General features: G+C 44.4%; 2 long non-coding RNA genes and 1 pseudogene across 4 annotated transcripts in view; 2 read left to right on the top strand and 1 right to left on the bottom strand.

The window, feature by feature from the left end:
• The window catches only part of LOC100911253 (uncharacterized), a 105,674-nt gene that overhangs the window by 85,552 nt on the left and 3,637 nt on the right, over window positions 1–16,485 (top strand). Inside the window, exons 1-6 of one of the 2 annotated variants that reach the window (XR_015646695.1) lie at window positions 1,239–1,300; window positions 1,377–1,527; window positions 1,892–2,173; window positions 7,745–8,027; window positions 9,799–9,986; window positions 11,937–12,001. This is a non-coding gene — a long non-coding RNA (uncharacterized LOC100911253). Of the gene's footprint in view, window positions 1–1,238; window positions 1,301–1,376; window positions 1,528–1,891; window positions 2,174–7,744; window positions 8,028–9,798; window positions 11,085–11,936; window positions 12,002–16,485 lie in introns of those variants that run through there. The other variant, XR_015646694.1, reaches the window with a different exon arrangement.
• On the top strand, window positions 4,597–6,167 carry Pcbp2-ps3 (poly(rC) binding protein 2, pseudogene 3; annotated as a pseudogene). The gene has a single exon (XR_015646690.1). The product of XR_015646690.1 is annotated as a poly(rC) binding protein 2, pseudogene 3 (transcript).
• On the bottom strand, window positions 11,601–16,085 carry LOC147998336 (uncharacterized). The gene is made up of 5 exons (XR_015646701.1): window positions 15,463–16,085; window positions 14,796–15,074; window positions 13,497–13,611; window positions 12,762–12,937; window positions 11,601–11,924 (listed from the first exon to the last, which is right to left on the bottom strand). It is a non-coding gene; the product is annotated as an uncharacterized LOC147998336 (long non-coding RNA).

Below are 16,485 nucleotides of genomic sequence, written 5' to 3'. Positions count from 1 at the left end.
TCTCTTTTTTTCACTCCTTTACCTTCCCAGATAGGTCAATCCCTGTGGTCATACGAGGATATGGCATTCATTTATGTTTACACGTGTTCTCAGCCTGGGTCAATGAAGTTTCTTTTCAGTTAATTAATGCAAAATCTCATAACTGGACAAAGTACCGAAGTTGTGGTGTGCAAAGCCACTGTGAAAGATCAATGACTTTTACCCAATTCAGACTTAGATTAGATGATTGTATTCTCACTGTTAGAAGAGAGCAGTGACCTGAGAACCAATAAACCACACTTTGCAATTAAGGAGGTTGGACGGTTTTAAGGTCAGACATCAGAAAGATATACATTACTTACAACTCTTCATGGAACCCCTGTCTGGGCAGGAAAATTGTTGTACGTCCCTCAGTTGTTTCTTAATTTCCTGCTATATAGTAATGAGAAAACCATTTCATCACTTGCCCATAGTGGTGAGTGAGTTTTACATAGGTGAAGGCAGCTGGCAAGACCTCACAGCCCAGTGCCCTATTCTTTTCTCACCTACAGTGTACTAGGTCCTTCCAGGTACTGCAGAGCAAAAAGTCAACGGTGGCTTTTCTTACAGAACCCAGCATCACCTGCCCAGGGCTGGCATCACCTAGAAAGGGTTGGGTTCTCTCACACCATTCGCTAATGGAGAAAATGCCTAACCGCTGCATCTCACTGAAGCATTTCCTCAACTGTGGCTCATTCTCTGCTGATTCTGGCTTGTGTCAAGAAGACACAAAACCAGCTAGAACAAGGCCTTAGTTAATAACACCAGGCATGACAATCATAATCTACGTGATTTGCAATTTGGAAAAGGATGATGACCAGGGCTCCCTTTACTTCCCTTCCCTATAGCTGAACTTACAGATTCCGTTTGTCACTTTTGCTTTGCTCATAAATTCCTTTTTTTAGCAGGAAGAAAATTGTCTATACAAACCCAAAATGGTTCTCTTGGGCAACCTGCAAAGGACTAGTGGTGGAGCACCCGGTTATCTCAAGCTGAAATTCTATGCCTTACTGCTACACATACCCTCCTGGGCAGGGAACACATCACTAAAGAGACTTTAATAACCTCCAAGTCTACAGGTTTCAGCTTGCAATGCTTCCCAGACCTCAGTAAATGGGAGGAGGAGCTGGAGAAGGAAATGAAGACAATTTACACTGCGGTCTTGGAGGCTCACCGCTAGGGGCAGAGTGGGTTGTACTCGCCAGGTTAAAACAACTCCCAGACAACCTATTCACGTGAGAGCTCAAAGCAGCCATAATTTTCTGCACTCAAAATCTTTCCGGTAAGTTTCTCCGCGTATTGTCTCCTTGGTAATTGGAAAACATGGGACTGGGAGTGCAATTGCAGGGCATCTCCAGTCCTCCAGGATACGATCTGGCTGCTACAGAAGAGGACCAGGAGGAAGCTCTGCTCAGAAAAAGGATAGAAAGGCAGCATGGAAACCCTGCTTCAAGGAAACACGAGATTCACTATGCTCTTGGCGAACCTCCCGCGAAAAGAGACTTCTAGGTGAGCCACAGTCGTGAGTTTGGATAACATGGGAATAGCTTCCTGGAAAGTGGCGTTCCACTTGCAGTTACTCCAAGAGTTGCAAAAATAACAGAGGACCTGATTTCAGAGGAGGGGAGTCTTGCAGAGTCGCGGTAGCTCTGGTCCTGGAGATTCAGCCATGCGCACATTTGTGCGCACTCAGTGCCTGCTGATTCTGCTGAGCAGCAAACTGTGCACTGCTCAGGCTTCGGAACTTTTACAAATAATTCGTAGCCAAAAGGACGTCTTGTGGAATTGTTATCTATGAAGAGGTTAAGGAAAAATTCAGCACCGAAACCCTAGTCTTGATTCTGAACACTCTACTTGCTCTGTTTTCCCTTAGGGAGGAAGGATCCCCAGAGAGGCTCCCTGACCACTGCAAGCACTTCTCAAAGGGCTTGAAGGAGCTCAACGAAAAAACCCCATTGCTGCCCAAGACTTCTGAGAGCCAAACTGGTAGATTTGTGCAACCTGCAGTGAAATTGTCCACACTATACGCAAAGATTAAACTCTGTGTCTTTATAAGCAGGCAGAAAGGATTCCAGCTTCCTTAGGTGTTCGCTGATTGGGATCCAGAAGCCCGCAACAAATGGATTCGCTTCCTCCTTTGTGCTTTCTCCTCCAGGTAAGGGTCTCAAGCCATTTCCCTCCTTGCTTCTTTTTTTTGGGGGGGAGGGGCAGCGTGATGCAATGGTGTTAATTGCAGGGCATCTTCAAGTTCCTCAGATTGCAGCTAGTTGCGGTAGCACTTTCCCAGCATTCAGCTCTTTGCCGCGATAGACTTCCGACCAGGCAGTAAGGGAGCCGCGGCAATGAAAATTCAGATTCTGGGTGCCCTTGGCGAACTTCCCTTCTAAAGGGCATTTCGTGCGCTCTGCCAAGTATCTTTCTTTGAGGTCAGTGAAGTTCTTACCCAAATGAAAAGAAGGTATAGGTGCTACAGCAAGCAAGTTTCCGATTCGGGCGCTCTTGGCGAACTTCCTCTTGAAAGGCACTTCATATTTCTGCCAGTGTCTTCATTTGCAGGCACCAAGGTTTCAGGTTTGTGACAGACAGCATAGGTTCAGCTTCCTAGAGACTGGATTTCCACTTGGGGCCACTAGAAGATTCTTGGTTGCCACAGGGAAAAAGCTTCTTGGGATGAGGAACAGGAAGGTTTGGGGAGGGGCCAAATTGGAGAGTGTCTGAGCAGGAGTCAGCATTCTCTGGTCCTGGAAATTTGGGGCGTTATTTTGTGGGTTGTGGCTGGTTAACCTATTGAGAGGCGATTGTCCTCACTGCGCAGACTCATAGAACCTTTAAGAATACTTCAGACCTAAAGTGACACAGTTTTAAATGAATAAGTTAGTTACCCTTTGAAGTTAAATTCGCAGGATCAGCAGCTGTGGAAAGTGCGAGCCTGGATCCATACTTTCTGCTTCATCCCTGTGTCTTCAGCTGACATTGGTGCAAGGGGAGCTCAGTGACCATGCGCCCTGAGATAATTCTGCCAGAGAACCTCAGTACTGCCCAGGGACTTCTGGATGTCTGTGCAGTTTTATATTCCTTAAGAAGCTCCTTTTCAAATTGGATTCTAGTTCAGGAAAAACAAAGGGAAAAAAAGCCAGGCAGAAAATGATTTTTCACAACTTCCAAAAATGAATTTTATTTTAGGAACCATGAGGTGTGTGGGTGTGAGTGTGGGTGTGGGTGTGGGTGCCTGCATGTTAGTGTGTGTGTGTTTATGTAGATAGACAGTTATAGATATAGGTTAAGATCCTAAGGCAAGGAACAACATTTAGTTACAAAACATTTTTAGAAAAGAATTCCTTTGCATTTCCTCCAACCCATTTACTTCTCTTTCCTCCCAAGTGCCAGCATAGGCAATGGTCATATGTAAAAGCATTTGTATTTGGAAAGTTCATTTTCTTTCCCTGAAGAGAATGAAACAATGTCCATTTTCCTGCAGTTTTCAAATTGTGTTATTCCCATGTTAAAATTATGAAATTGCCTCCCACGTGGATGGACTAGAAAACTATGAGGATAGGTGCGGACAGACAATGTGAAAAAGGGAAGTGGATCCAAGCCCTTCTGTGAGCCATGTAGTCCATAGTGTAAGGTTGTGATGAAACAGATGCCCCAGTGAGGAGGAGTGGTTAGGAGGGGGTTCCTGACACAAGTGGGTGAGCAAGGACTACATGTAAGTGATCCATAGGCATGGTGAAAGAGGCCATAAAGTGGATGGTTTTTCTACTTCTAATTCTGATGGTCTGGTGTTTTTCACTTTCTTTGGGAGATGAAAAATATTCAGTTGTGAAAGTATGGAATTCAAAACGACATTCCACAGCTTCCAGGTGCCCACTCTAAATGAAATGTATATAAGGTGATCATAGTAAAATTGGGGGAATGTTGTTTAATTTATTTCCATGTTTTTAATCATAAATTCCTTATGAAGCAGAAATGAGTTCATCGAAGCATGCAACATAAATGGAGATTTAAAAGGCTGAGAAAGCTAAGCTAGACCTGCCAATTAGACATTGGGCAAGGACACAGAAATGATGACAATTTATATCGGGGCTCTTACAGACTCTCTGCTTGGGGAGGATTGCTTGTAATCACCAGTAGTAAAAAGCACTCCCATATATCCATTCCCCTGAGAGCTCAAAGGAGCCATAATTTTCTGCACACAAATTCTTCCCAGTAAGGATCTTGGCATTTTGTCTTCTATTATTTGGAAAACGTGGTGCTGTGAGTGCAATTCCAGGACATCTCCAGTCCTCAAGTATACGTAACAGCTGCTACAGAGGTGGAGCAGAAGGAAGCTCTGCTCAGAAAAAGGATAGAAAGGCAGCATGGAAACCCTGCTGCACCCAGACCAGCAGAGGCAGCAGCCAGAGCAGCTGCAGCCTGTGCCCTCTCCTGCCCGCAGGCCCTCCGCCCACCAGCCAGCCTGCCAGCTATCCGCACCCACTCCTCCGTCCATTAGCGGGGTGGGCTGGGGGAGTTGTGGCCCTAACCTTCCTGCCTGCCCCTATTCTTCTGTCCCAGGCCTCCCGCCCTTCCCCCTCCTGCCCTCTCCCCTTTTCCCCTCAGTCAACTTGTGCATCCAGTGACCAAAGACTTGACCATTCAAGGCACAGCTCCCTGTAACTACTAGACATGGACACCGGTGTGATTGAAGGTGGATTAAATGTCACTCTCACCATCAGGCTACTTATGCACGGAAAGGAAGTTGGCAGTATCATCCGAAAGAGCAGAGAATCTGTTAAGAAGTTGCAAGAGAAGAGTGGGTGCACGTATCAACATCTCAGAAGGGAATTGTCCTGAGAGAATTATCACTTTGGCTGGACCAACTAATGCCATCTTCAAAGCCTTTGCTATGATCATTGACAAACCGGAAGAGGACATAAGCAGCTCTATGACCAATAGCACAGCTGCCAGTAGACCCCCGGTTACCTGGTGGTTCCTGCTAGTCAGTGTGGCTCTCTTATTGGAAAAGGTACAAGATCAAGGAAATAAGAGAGAGTACAGGGGCTCAGGTCCAAGCGGCAGGGAATATGCTCCCCAACTCAACTGAGCGGGCAATCACTATTGCTGGCATTCTGCCATCTATCATTGAGTGTGTCAAACAGATCTGCGTGGTCATGTTGGAGACTCCCAGTCTACCCTGAAGGGCGTGCTTACTGGCCCAAGCCCTCCAGTTCTCCAGTCATCTTTGCAGGTGGTCAGGACAGGTACAGCACAGGCAGTACCTGTGCGAGCTTTCCCCACACCACCACGTCCATGTGCCTCTACCGTGACCTGGAGGGACCACCTCTAGAGGCCTGTACCATTCAAGGACACTATGCCATGCCACAGCCAGATTTGACCAAGCTGCACCAGTAGGCAATGCAACAGTCTCATTTTCCCATGACCCATGGCAACACCGGATTCAGTGGCATTGAATCCAGCTCTCCAGAGGTGAAAGGCTATTTGGGTTTGGATGAATCTGCTCAAACTACTTCTCATGAACTCACCCTTCCAAATGATTTGATTGGCTGCATAATTGGGCGTCAGGATGCCAAAATCAATGAGATCCGTCAGATGTCTGGGGCGCAGATCAAAACTGCAAACCCAGTGGAAGGATCTACTGATCGGCAGGTTACCATCACTGGACCTGCTGCCAGCATTAGCCTGGCTCAGTATCTGATCAATGCCAGGCTTTCCTCAGAGACAGGTGGCAAGGGGAGCAGCTAAAACACAGCAGATTCATCCATAATCCCTTTCTGCTGTTCACCACCACCCATGATCCATCTGTGTAGTTTCTGAACAGTCAGTGATTTCCAGGTTTCAAATAGTTTGTAAATTTTCAGTTTCTACACACTTTATCATCCACTCATAATTTTTTAGTTAAGGTATTTTAATCCTTTTCTCTGTTCAGCAGTTACACTGAGATATCCATATTTAGTTTTATAAGCTTCTCCCCCTTTTTGTTTTGTTTTGTTTTGTTTTTTGGCTCATGAATTTTTGTTTGTCATGGAAATGTAAAAGTGGATTATCAATACATTTCAGTTTAGTTCTGTAATGTCAGGAATTTTTCAAAAAAAGAATTAAAAGATGGACGGAGCTTTTTCTTTGTGAATAGAAACTGGATGCCACAGTGACTTATGCGGGTGTTATTCCTGTCTGATACTGTTTTTATAGAGCCCTGATTCCGTTTAAATAGAATTAGTAGACTTCCTTCCTTTTTTACCACTCCCAATTTTTTTTGTAATTTGCCCTCAATCTTTCCCCCCCATGATCCTGGGTGGCCTCTGAAGACTGACAGTCACACTTAGCCTGGGATTGTACAGCAGCATTGTACAGTGCATTTATGGAGCTGGGACAGGAAGGTGTCCACAGGAAGGTTGAGAATCACTGCACTGTGCATACTCTAATTTCAAATTCTAGTAATTGTTCATTTCGTTTTGTCCACAGGTGTTGTGAGACCTTGTGCTCTTGTCCTGAAATCATTTAGAAAAGTTTACCTGCTGCCATTTATGTTAACTTAGAAAGTAACTTGTCCAAATTCCTCAGGTAAAATCTTAAATCTAAGACTAATCCATGTATTACCACTCCACTCATTCACCAAGAAAACCCTCGACAGTTGGGCCTGCATGGAGTGGTTATATTTCAGGGTTGTTCCCAGGGTTTACAATATGACAGTCCCCACACCTACCAGGCACCAAGATAACAGCGGGGACTTAACCAGCAGCCAGTTCTTCAGCCTGAGCCATCACATGCTATTAATCTTCTAACTTGCCTCTAGGCCCAAAGCCAGAGCTTGGGCAGAGAAACAGGAACAAAGAAATGAGTTATTTTGCAACCTGAGAAACCTCAGAGGGAGGACCCAGGACCCAACCTTACTTTCCCTCCTCCCAAGTGCAAAATGTGTAAACAGTAAACAAAAAAAAATAGAAGTGCAGTTCTAAGTGAATCCTCTTCCTGTCCCCCATGTTTAGGGACAGGAAGTGTATAGACAAGCCTGGCTTTTCTATGCCTACTTGCTTGTTCAACGTAAGGAATGGGGTGAAGCGAGAAGGGACCGGTTTTCTTCCCCTTTAGCTCTAGAGTAGGACTTGGAATCATTTCCACAGCTGCCAGTGTCCCTAGAACTTAATTGGTCTGGGGAATCTTTCACGCTGAAGCCTGACTTACAGCTAGAAGAGCCCGGTCTATCTGTTGATTTTGTGGTGCAAATATATTATTTATATAAATATTTCTCTATGTAAAAAAAAAAAAGAAACCCCACTGCAAGGAAACACGAGATTCACTATGCTCTTGGCGAACCTCCCACAAAAAGAGACTTCTAGGTGAGCCACAGTCCTGAGTTGGGAACTCTGAGGCTTATGGTTTGGATAACATGGGAAAAGCTTCCTGGAAAGTGGCGTTCCACTTGCAGTTACTCCAAGAGTTGCAAAAAGAACAGAGGACCTGATTTCAGAGGAGGGGAGTCTTGCAGAGTCGCGGGAGCTCTGGTCCTGGAGATTCAGCCATGCGCACATTTGTGCGCACTCAGTGCCTGCTGATTCTGCTGAGCAGCAAACTGTGCACTGCTCAGGCTTCGGGACTTTTACAAATAATTCGTAGCCAAAAGGACGTCTTGCGGAATTGTTATCTATGAAGAGGTTAAGGAAAAATTCAGCACCGAAATCCTAGTCTTGATTCTGAACACTCTACTTGCTCTGTTCTCCCTTAGGGAGGAAGGATCCCCAGAGAGGCTCCCTGACCACTGCAAGCACTTCTCAAAGGGCTTGAAGGAGCTCAACGAAAAAACCCCATTGCTGCCCAAGACTTCTGAGAGCCAAACTGGTAGATTTGTGCAACCTGCAGTGAAATTGTCCACACCGATACACAAAGGTTAAACTCTGTGCCTTTATAAGCAGGCAGAAAGGATTCCAGTTTCCTTAGGTGTTCGCTGATTGGGATCCGGAAGACCACAGCAAATGGATTCGCTTCCTCCTTTGTGCTTTCTCCTCCAGGTAAGGGTCTCAAGCCATTTCCCTCCTTGCTTCTTTTTTTGGGGGGGGGTGGGCAGCGTGATGTAATGGTGTTAATTGCAGGGCATCTTCAAGTTCCTCAGATTGCAGCTAGTTGCGGTAGCACTTTCCCAGCATTCAGCTCTTTGCCGCGATAGACTTCCGACCAGGCAGTAAGGGAGCCGCGGCAATGAAAATTCAGATTCTGGGTGCCCTTGGCGAACTTCCCTTCTAAAGGGCATTTCGTGCGCTCTGCCAAGTATCTTTCTTTGCAGTCAATGAAATTCTTACCCAAATGAAAAGACGGTATAGGTGCTACAGCAAGCAAGTTTCCGATTCGGGCGCTTTTGGCGAACTTCCTCCTGAAAGGCACTTCATATCTCTGCCAGTGTCTTCATTTGCAGGTACCAAGGTTTCAGGTTTGGGACAGACAGCATGGCTTCAGCTTCCTACAGACTGGATTTCCACTTGGGGCCACTAGAAGATTCTTGGTGGCCACAGGGAAAAAGCTTCTTGGGATGAGGAACAGGAAGGTTTGGGGAGGGGCCAAATTGGAGAGTGTCTGAGCAGGAGTCAGCATTCTCTGGTCCTGGAAATTTGGGGCGTTATTTTGGGGGGTTGTGGCTGGTTAACCTATTGAGAGGCGATTGTCCTCACTGCGCAGACTCATAGAACCGTTAGGAATACTTCAGACCTAAAGTGACAGAGTTTTAAATGAATAAGTTAGTTACCTTTTGAAGTTAAATTCGCAGGATCAGCAGCTGTGGAAAGTGCGAGCCTGGATCCATCCTTTCTGCTTTATCCCTGTGTCTTCAGCTGGCATTGGTGCAAGGGGAGTTCAGTGACCAAGCGCCCTGAGATAATTCTGCCAGCGAACCTGAGTCCTGCCCAGGGACTTCTAGATGTCTGTGCAGTTTTATATTGCTTAAGAAGCTCCTTTTCGGGGTTGGGCATTTAGCTCAGTGGTAGAGTGCTTGCCTAGCAAGCGAAAGGCCTGGGTTAGGTTCCCAGCTCCAAAAGAAAGAAAAAAGAAAAAAACAAAAAGAAGTTCCTTTTCAAATTGGATTCTACTTCAGGAAAAACAAAAAAAAAAAAAGCCAAAAAGAAAATGAATTCACCACTTCAAAAAATGAATTGTATGTAGCAATCGTGACAGAAAGGTTTTTTTTGTTTTGTTTTGTTTTTTCTCTGTGTGTGTGTGTGTATCTATATAGGTTGATAGAGATATAATATAGGTCAAGATCCCGGGGCAAGGAACAAAATATATTTGAAGAACAATTTGAGACAAAATTTCGTTGTATATTCCCCTGATCTGTTTATTTCTATTGGCTCCCATGTATAGTCATAAGCACTGGTGATACGGAAATGCATTTGTATTTGGAAAGTTTACTTTCTTTCCCTAATTATAATAAAACAGCATCCATTTCCTGCAATTGTCATATTCTTTTTAGCCTGTAGGAAAAATAAACTTATGAAATTTCCGCTCATACAGATGCGTGGGTGAGCTTGAAGATGGTTGAGGACCAATAACCTGAGAAAGAGAAATGTATCCAAGCCCTTTATGTGAGATAGTGTAACTTTGTGATAAACAGATATACCAGTGAGGGGGAGTCATTCGGTGAAACAAGGAGAGGATTCCTGATAGAATTGGGTGAGCCAAGATTAAATGTATGTGCTTTAGAGCATTATGACACAGGTCATGTTATTCCTAAGGTAGTTGGAGTCTAGTGTTAAGTTGATCTTTTTCAGTTGGCTTTTTTTTTCCTTCATGAAGGGCGGAGGGAGAGAACCTGGAAGAAGCCTATCTTGGCATTCTTGATACTACACTGCCATCCAGCGGAATTACTTTGCTGTACTGCCACCACCTCTATGAAGCTTTTTCTCAGCCTATCTGAAAGTGAGTTGTGAGTGCCCAGGACTTCTGGTTCAAATACTGAATCAGCAATCAATGAACAAATGAAGGTACGTCCAGCCAACTGACCTGTTCTGGGGTTAGACAGGGTTTGTTTTTGGAGTAATAAATTCAGCTACTCGGGAATTTGGCTCCAGCTGCAGATGTAGCAGAGGAGATGGCTTTGCTTGGCATCAATAGGAGGAGATGCCCTTGGTCCTATAAAGGCTAAATACCCCAGTGTAGGGGAATACCAGAGATTTGAGGTGAGAGTGGGTACATCCTCATAGAACCAGGTAGATGAGGGAGGGGAATGGGAGGGGAGAATAACATTTGAAATGTAAATACATAAAATATTCAATTAAAAAAAACCAGTAGGATTAATTCAGAAAGACTGGTGGTCAGAAAAACTCAACCACATTGTAGTCTCCTGGCAAAGAGAAACCCCAGGGTCAAGGTCAAAATGACTCCTCCACCATGTGGTGACTGTTTTAAGTAGGAAGCTGACCTGTTCAACCAGAGGAATCATGGGTAGAATAAGTCCCAACTTTGACAGGTGGCAGAAATGGAGCTATATTCTCCTAGACTTCAGAGTAAGCTAGCTGTGTGTTCCTGTGTTTTACACTTGCATCTCAAGATGTCCTCTGCAGAGGAAGCAAGGTCATAGAGTATCCAGAATCCATGGCAAAGTCTCTTGCCTCTAGTAGGTTGGAAGACATTACTAAACTCAGACACAGGAACATGGTTAGTCTACAGTGTAAGTCTTTTAGAGACTCAACCTCTGCATAGAATAGATGGGTACACCTGACAGGCAGTGCTCAGATCACTGAGCAGTGTCATTCTGTTCCGTTGGGAGGTGCAAGTCTTTGTTTTCGATGCTCTGCCCAAGACCCTTCCCTTGAAAGTGTGTGAAAGGTGCCAGGTCCAGTCTTTAGGTATGTCTTGCCTTGGGCCAGTGAGAACTTGTAGCAAGACAGTCAGGCACAAGAGCTTCATCCATATCTCCATAATGAAATTTGCTCTACCTCAGAAGCTCCCTCTTGTGTATCTTAAGGCCTTCTTTCTCAGGGAAATTACATGCTTCACAATAGTCACAAATATTATAAAATACCCTGGGGTAACTCTAACCAAACGAGTGAAGGTTCTGTATATAACAACTTCAAGTCTCTAAATAAATAAATAAATAAATAGGAAGAAGAGCTCAGAAAATGGAGAGATATCCCACAATTATGAACTAGTAGGCTAAACCTAGTAAAATGGCCATCTTAACAAAATCAGTTTACAGATTAAATGCAATCCCCATCAAAATCCCAACACAATTCATTAAAAACATGGAAAAAGCAATTCTCAATTTCATGCTGCACATGATTTTTAAAAACCAAGATCCACATACAAGTAGTACTATTTCCCTGTGAGAAAATGAAATACGGGCAAATATCTTTTCTGGCAGAGGCTGAGTAGGATAGTGGAAAGTATTGTTTATAGACAACGAGATCATAATATTTTCCAGGAACGGTCAAAGAGATGGAATACAGCCAGAACTGAGGAGCTAGTGGGTTGGTAGCAGCTGGGATAGGCTAACAGTTCTTTGAAATTTACTAGTTCCCAGTTAGGTTCAATGGGAGCCTACTGTTTCATTAGAGTCTGAAATTGCCTCAACACAAAATCTCATGTGAGCAGCCAGTACTGGTGCATACCTTTAATCACAGCACATAGGAGGCAGAGTTATGCAGATTTCTTGGAGTTCAAGGTCAGCCTGGTCAACAACACAAGTTTCAGGAGAGCCTGACCTGCTACAGAGAGAAACTCTGTCTCGGAAAACAAAAGGTTGGGGCAAAACAGCTCATGTGAGCTATGCAAGATGGCTGACAGACACAACTGAGTACACAGACAGGGTCCTAGAATTCTTAGGCTAGGGTCTCAGGGAAAGAAAACCAAAGGGTTCTGATGACAGTTGTCCTTTCTCCTCTTTCTCCTCTGGTTCTCTTCCATGGTCTGAGGAACTGGGGCTGTGAAAATAGAAACAATCCCTATGTATTCTCTACTCTGCACAAGCTGGAGTCTCCTCATCCTTGGCCATGTGTGGGTAAGTGTTCCTTTTTTTTCTTGTACAAGCTGCCACCTTCTCTGTCCTGTCGACTCTCTCTGTCTGAAACCTGGTATGTGAGTGTGGAGAGGAGTGGGACAATTAGAGTTCTGGTTGTAGAATGGCTATACAATATCTATTATATACACATGGGAGGACTGGACACTCTGTGGGTTACCCTGAAACTCAGTGTCAAGATTTCGGCTCACAGGCATATATTTGTCCGTGTATTCCTGGCGGTCTATGAGGGGGTTGTGCTCAACACAAGGTACAATTCTTCCCAAGAATGTATGTGAATAGCTTCTTTAGATGCTTGCTTCTACTTTTGGAATTCCCAATTTAGTTTTCTTGTATGATCCTTAGGCCTTGGGAGAATGCCATGTTCTCCTTTTGGAGTGGGTTTGAAGAACCTGTGTGGCCTGTGACCTCCAAGGCATTATGCACACAGTAAGGTTCCAAGGTCCATCTCTGACTAGACTAGAGCAAGAGTGAAGTCAGCTCTCTAGGAATCTAATGGAATTGTACTCTTTTTTCATCAATGAAGGGCGGAGGGAGAGATCCTGGAAGAAGGATCCTTTAGTATTGTTGGCACAACACTGCCACCAACTGGTCTTTCTTTAACTGTTTGTGCCAACAACTCAGCGTGCACTCAAAAAGTCTGGGGGTGAAGGAATGTGAAATATATTTGGGGGACTCTTATAAAAACTGAAGTAACAGATCCAAGTCCAGGTGACGTCCAGATCACAGGTGGGGACCTCACCATTGACAGCATCAGAAGCTTGCTGTACAGCTGAGTAATAACCAGAATTCCTTAGGCAGTGCCGGCTTCAATGTCCAGTGGCAGCCATATTTGTCAGGCAGGAGAACTTCTTTCTTCCCAAGAGTCAGCAGCCTCAGAGCAGATACATCGGCAACATACTTGCAAATTCTTCACATCTTCTTAGGGTCAAGGATCAGAGACAAATCAAGGACTTGTCATTACAATAGAACTTCATGATTTTTTTTTAATCGTTAGCTGTATCCACTACTTAATTCCTGGAGGCAGACACTATCCTTGGGATCCTGGCCACTGTACAAGGGCTTGGGAATCTCCAGAAACATCCTCAAGATTTTATCTATTTCTCAATCAGTGCTTCTTTCCTTTCATTCCTGCCTTTTATTCCCTCCCTATCAGTCCATCCTCATTGAATTTCTTCTTTCTTTCCTATCCTTTTACTTGCCCCTCTCTGAGGTCTGTCACATGCTGACATCCCTAATCTGTTGCCTCCACTTTGTGTTCTGTTGACAAGCAACAGTTGATAAATCTGGGGCAGTATTCCTCATCGCTGTGCAAACATGGCCGCCGTGAGATCACAAAGCCCATATTCCCAAGTAGCTGAATTAATTACTCAGAAAACAAACTCTGGCTAACCCCAGAACCTGCCCGTTGGCTCAAGCTACCTTCACTTTACTATTTGAACCAGAAGCCCCAAGCACTCTTCACGTACTCACAGACCTGCTGAGAAAAAGCACTTGGAAGTGTAGACAGGAACAGCAAAGGTATTCCGCTGGGTGGCAGTGTAGTATCAAGAATGCCAATATATCCTTACCCCAGGTTCTCTCCCTCCGCCCTTCATGAAGGAAAAAAAAAAAGAAATGGAAAAGATCAACTTAACACTAGACTCCAAACTATCTTAGACAGAACTTGACCCCTGTCACAACCCTTTGAAGCACTTACCTTTAGTCTTTGCTCACAAACTATCAGGAACCCTCTCCTGTTCTCTCCTATTCATTCCCCTTACAAGTACATTTGTTTTATTGCTCTAGGAATCTCTATCTATATCTATCTCTCTGTCTGTCTGTCTGCCTGTCTGTCTATTTATTCTATCTACGTATACAGACAAATACATATATATATACATATATACATATATACATATGACAATACTTCATCTTTGCTAAAATACAATTCATTTCTTGGGAGAGGAAAAATCATTTTGAGCTTGTTTTGGTTCACTTGAACTAGAAATCAATTTGAAACCCAGTGATTTAAGGAATGCAAAACAACCCATAGAACCAGAAGTACCAGGGCGATATAAGGTTTTTCGGGTGCACCTATCTCAGTGTGCTTGGTCACTGAGCTTCTCTTGAAGTAATTCTAACTGAAGACACAGGGATGAAGCAAAGAGTACCGATCTAGACTCACACCTTCCACAGTTGCAGATACTGAGATTTTTAACTTCAAATAGGTACCTATTTTATTCATTTAAAAATGTCTCATTTTAGGTCTAAATTACTCCTAAAAGTTCTAGGAGACTGAGCAGTGACCACAGTCGCTATTCAATAGTTTTAGGAGCAACATCCCACAAAATAATGCCCAAAATCTCCAGGACCAGAGAGTGCTGGAGCCTGCTGAAACACTCCCCAAGTCGGCTGCTCCCCAAACCTTCCTGCTCCTCATACCAAGAGGCTTTTTCCCTGTGGCCACCTGCAAATCTTCTAGTGGCCTCAAGTGGAAATCCAGTCTCTAGGAAGCTATACCCATGTTGTCTGTCACAAATCTCAAACTTCAGTGTCAGCAAATGAAGACACTGGCAGAGCGAGAAAGTGCCTTTTCCACAGAATCTGAATCTTCCTTACCCAGGTAGCCTTACTGCCCTGTCTTAGCTCTTTCGGGGCAAAGAACTGACTGCTGGGAAAGTGCTACAGCAACTAGCTGCAGTCTGCAGAGCTTGAAGAACCCTGCAATTAAAAGAATCGCAACAATCTGCGAGGAAAAAAAAAAAGAATCAGAGGAAAATGCTTTAGAACTTACCTGGCAGAGAAAGCGAAAGGGAAAAAAGCGAATCCATTTGCTGTGATCTTTGGATCTCGGTCAGGGAATGGTAGGGGAAACTAGAATCCTTTCTGCTTGCTTAAAAGGGCACAGAGTTTAAGCTTGGGCTATCGGTGTGGACAATTTCAGTGTAAGTTGCACAAAACTGACAATTTGTCTTTTCGAAGGCTTGGGCAGATGCTTTTCTGGTTGAGCACCATTCAAAGTCCTTTGAGAAGTGCTTGCCATGGTCACTGTCTCTCTGGGAATACTTCTTCCCTAGTGGAGAACAGACTAAGCAGAGTGTACAAAATCAAGACTACCACTCCAATGCCGAGTTTCCCTTTAATAGCTTCATATCTAAGAAATTCCTAAGTTTTTCGTTTTAGTCCCGAATTATTCGTTAATTTTCTGGGAACCTATGCAGTGGACAGATCTCCATCTCAGCAGATTCAGCAGGCACCGAGCAGGAAAATCTGCATGACTGAATCTCCAGGACCAGAGATTGTGCGATTCTGCAAGACTCTTCTTGCCTAAAATTTGGCCCTGTTTTTGGGGGAACAACTCTTCCAGTAACCCCAAGTGGAAAGCCACTTTCCAGGAAACTCTGCCTGTGTTATTCAAATCATAAACCTGAATGACCTGAAACTCAAAGACACTGGCTCACCCAGAAGTCCCTTTTCGGGGAAGGTTTGCCAAGAGCATAGCCAATCTGGTACTTCTTTGCCACGGGAGCTGTGCTGCTGGCTCTATCCTTTTTCTGAGCTGTGCTTCCTCCTGGTCCACCTCTCCGCAGCTGGCACGTAGACTTGCAGACTGGAGATGCCCTGGAATTGAACTCACTGCCCCATGTTTGCAGAACAGTTAAGAAAAAACATACCTGGAGAACCTTACTAGGAAGATTTTGAGGGCTGAAAGTTATGGCTGCTTTGAGCTCTCAAGGGAACTGATGCCTGGGATCCTAAGGATCTGAATACATGGAGAAGGACAAAGTAAGTATCATCATCAGGAGTAGGAATGCTGTTTCTCTCTGTGTTCTGTCTCTGTCTCTGTCTCTGTCTCTCTCTGTCTTTCTTTCACACACACATATACACACCTCACATACAGAGACTGACAGAGAGAGAGTTTCATATGCTAACACTTATCTCTAACAACACAAGTATACTGTAAGGACAGAACGGGGACAGGAGTGTGGGATGGAGGGAACAAGTGAAAAAGCCCAGTTCGTCTGAGGGAGGAAATGGAGGAAGGATGAGCTAAGGGAGGAAAAGGGAAAGAAGAAAGGCAAGCATATGTAAACGGTGTGTGGATTTTCTGGGGATCCCCAAACCCATGAAGAGAGCTCCAAATTCCAAACCCATTAAGAGAGCTCCAAATTCCAAACCATGAAGAGAGCTCCAAATTCCAAAGGCAGTGTCTGATTGCAGGAAATGGGGGCTGGGTATAGATGAGGGTTCAAAACGTAACAGGAATCCAGGGACACTGTTGTGCCCATAGCTACCTGGGCTGACTCTGCTTCTCCGTAGTGGTAGGAGGATATGAAGGAGACAAAAGTAGGTTTTCTACAAGTCCTTCAAATCAGTCCTTGAAGTCAGAGTTCTCTTCCGCATTCTGGTAAACATGGCTGACACAGGAAATCTAAGCTTACATTTTCTATGTAGCTGTTGTCTTTGCCCTGGGATATGGCAAG

Source organism: Rattus norvegicus, chromosome X, assembly GCF_021556685.1.
Source record: "Rattus norvegicus strain SHRSP/BbbUtx chromosome X, alternate assembly SHRSP_T2T, whole genome shotgun sequence".
Classification (NCBI taxonomy): domain Eukaryota; kingdom Metazoa; phylum Chordata; class Mammalia; order Rodentia; family Muridae; genus Rattus; species Rattus norvegicus.
This window is presented reverse-complemented; position numbering and strand designations above follow the sequence as displayed.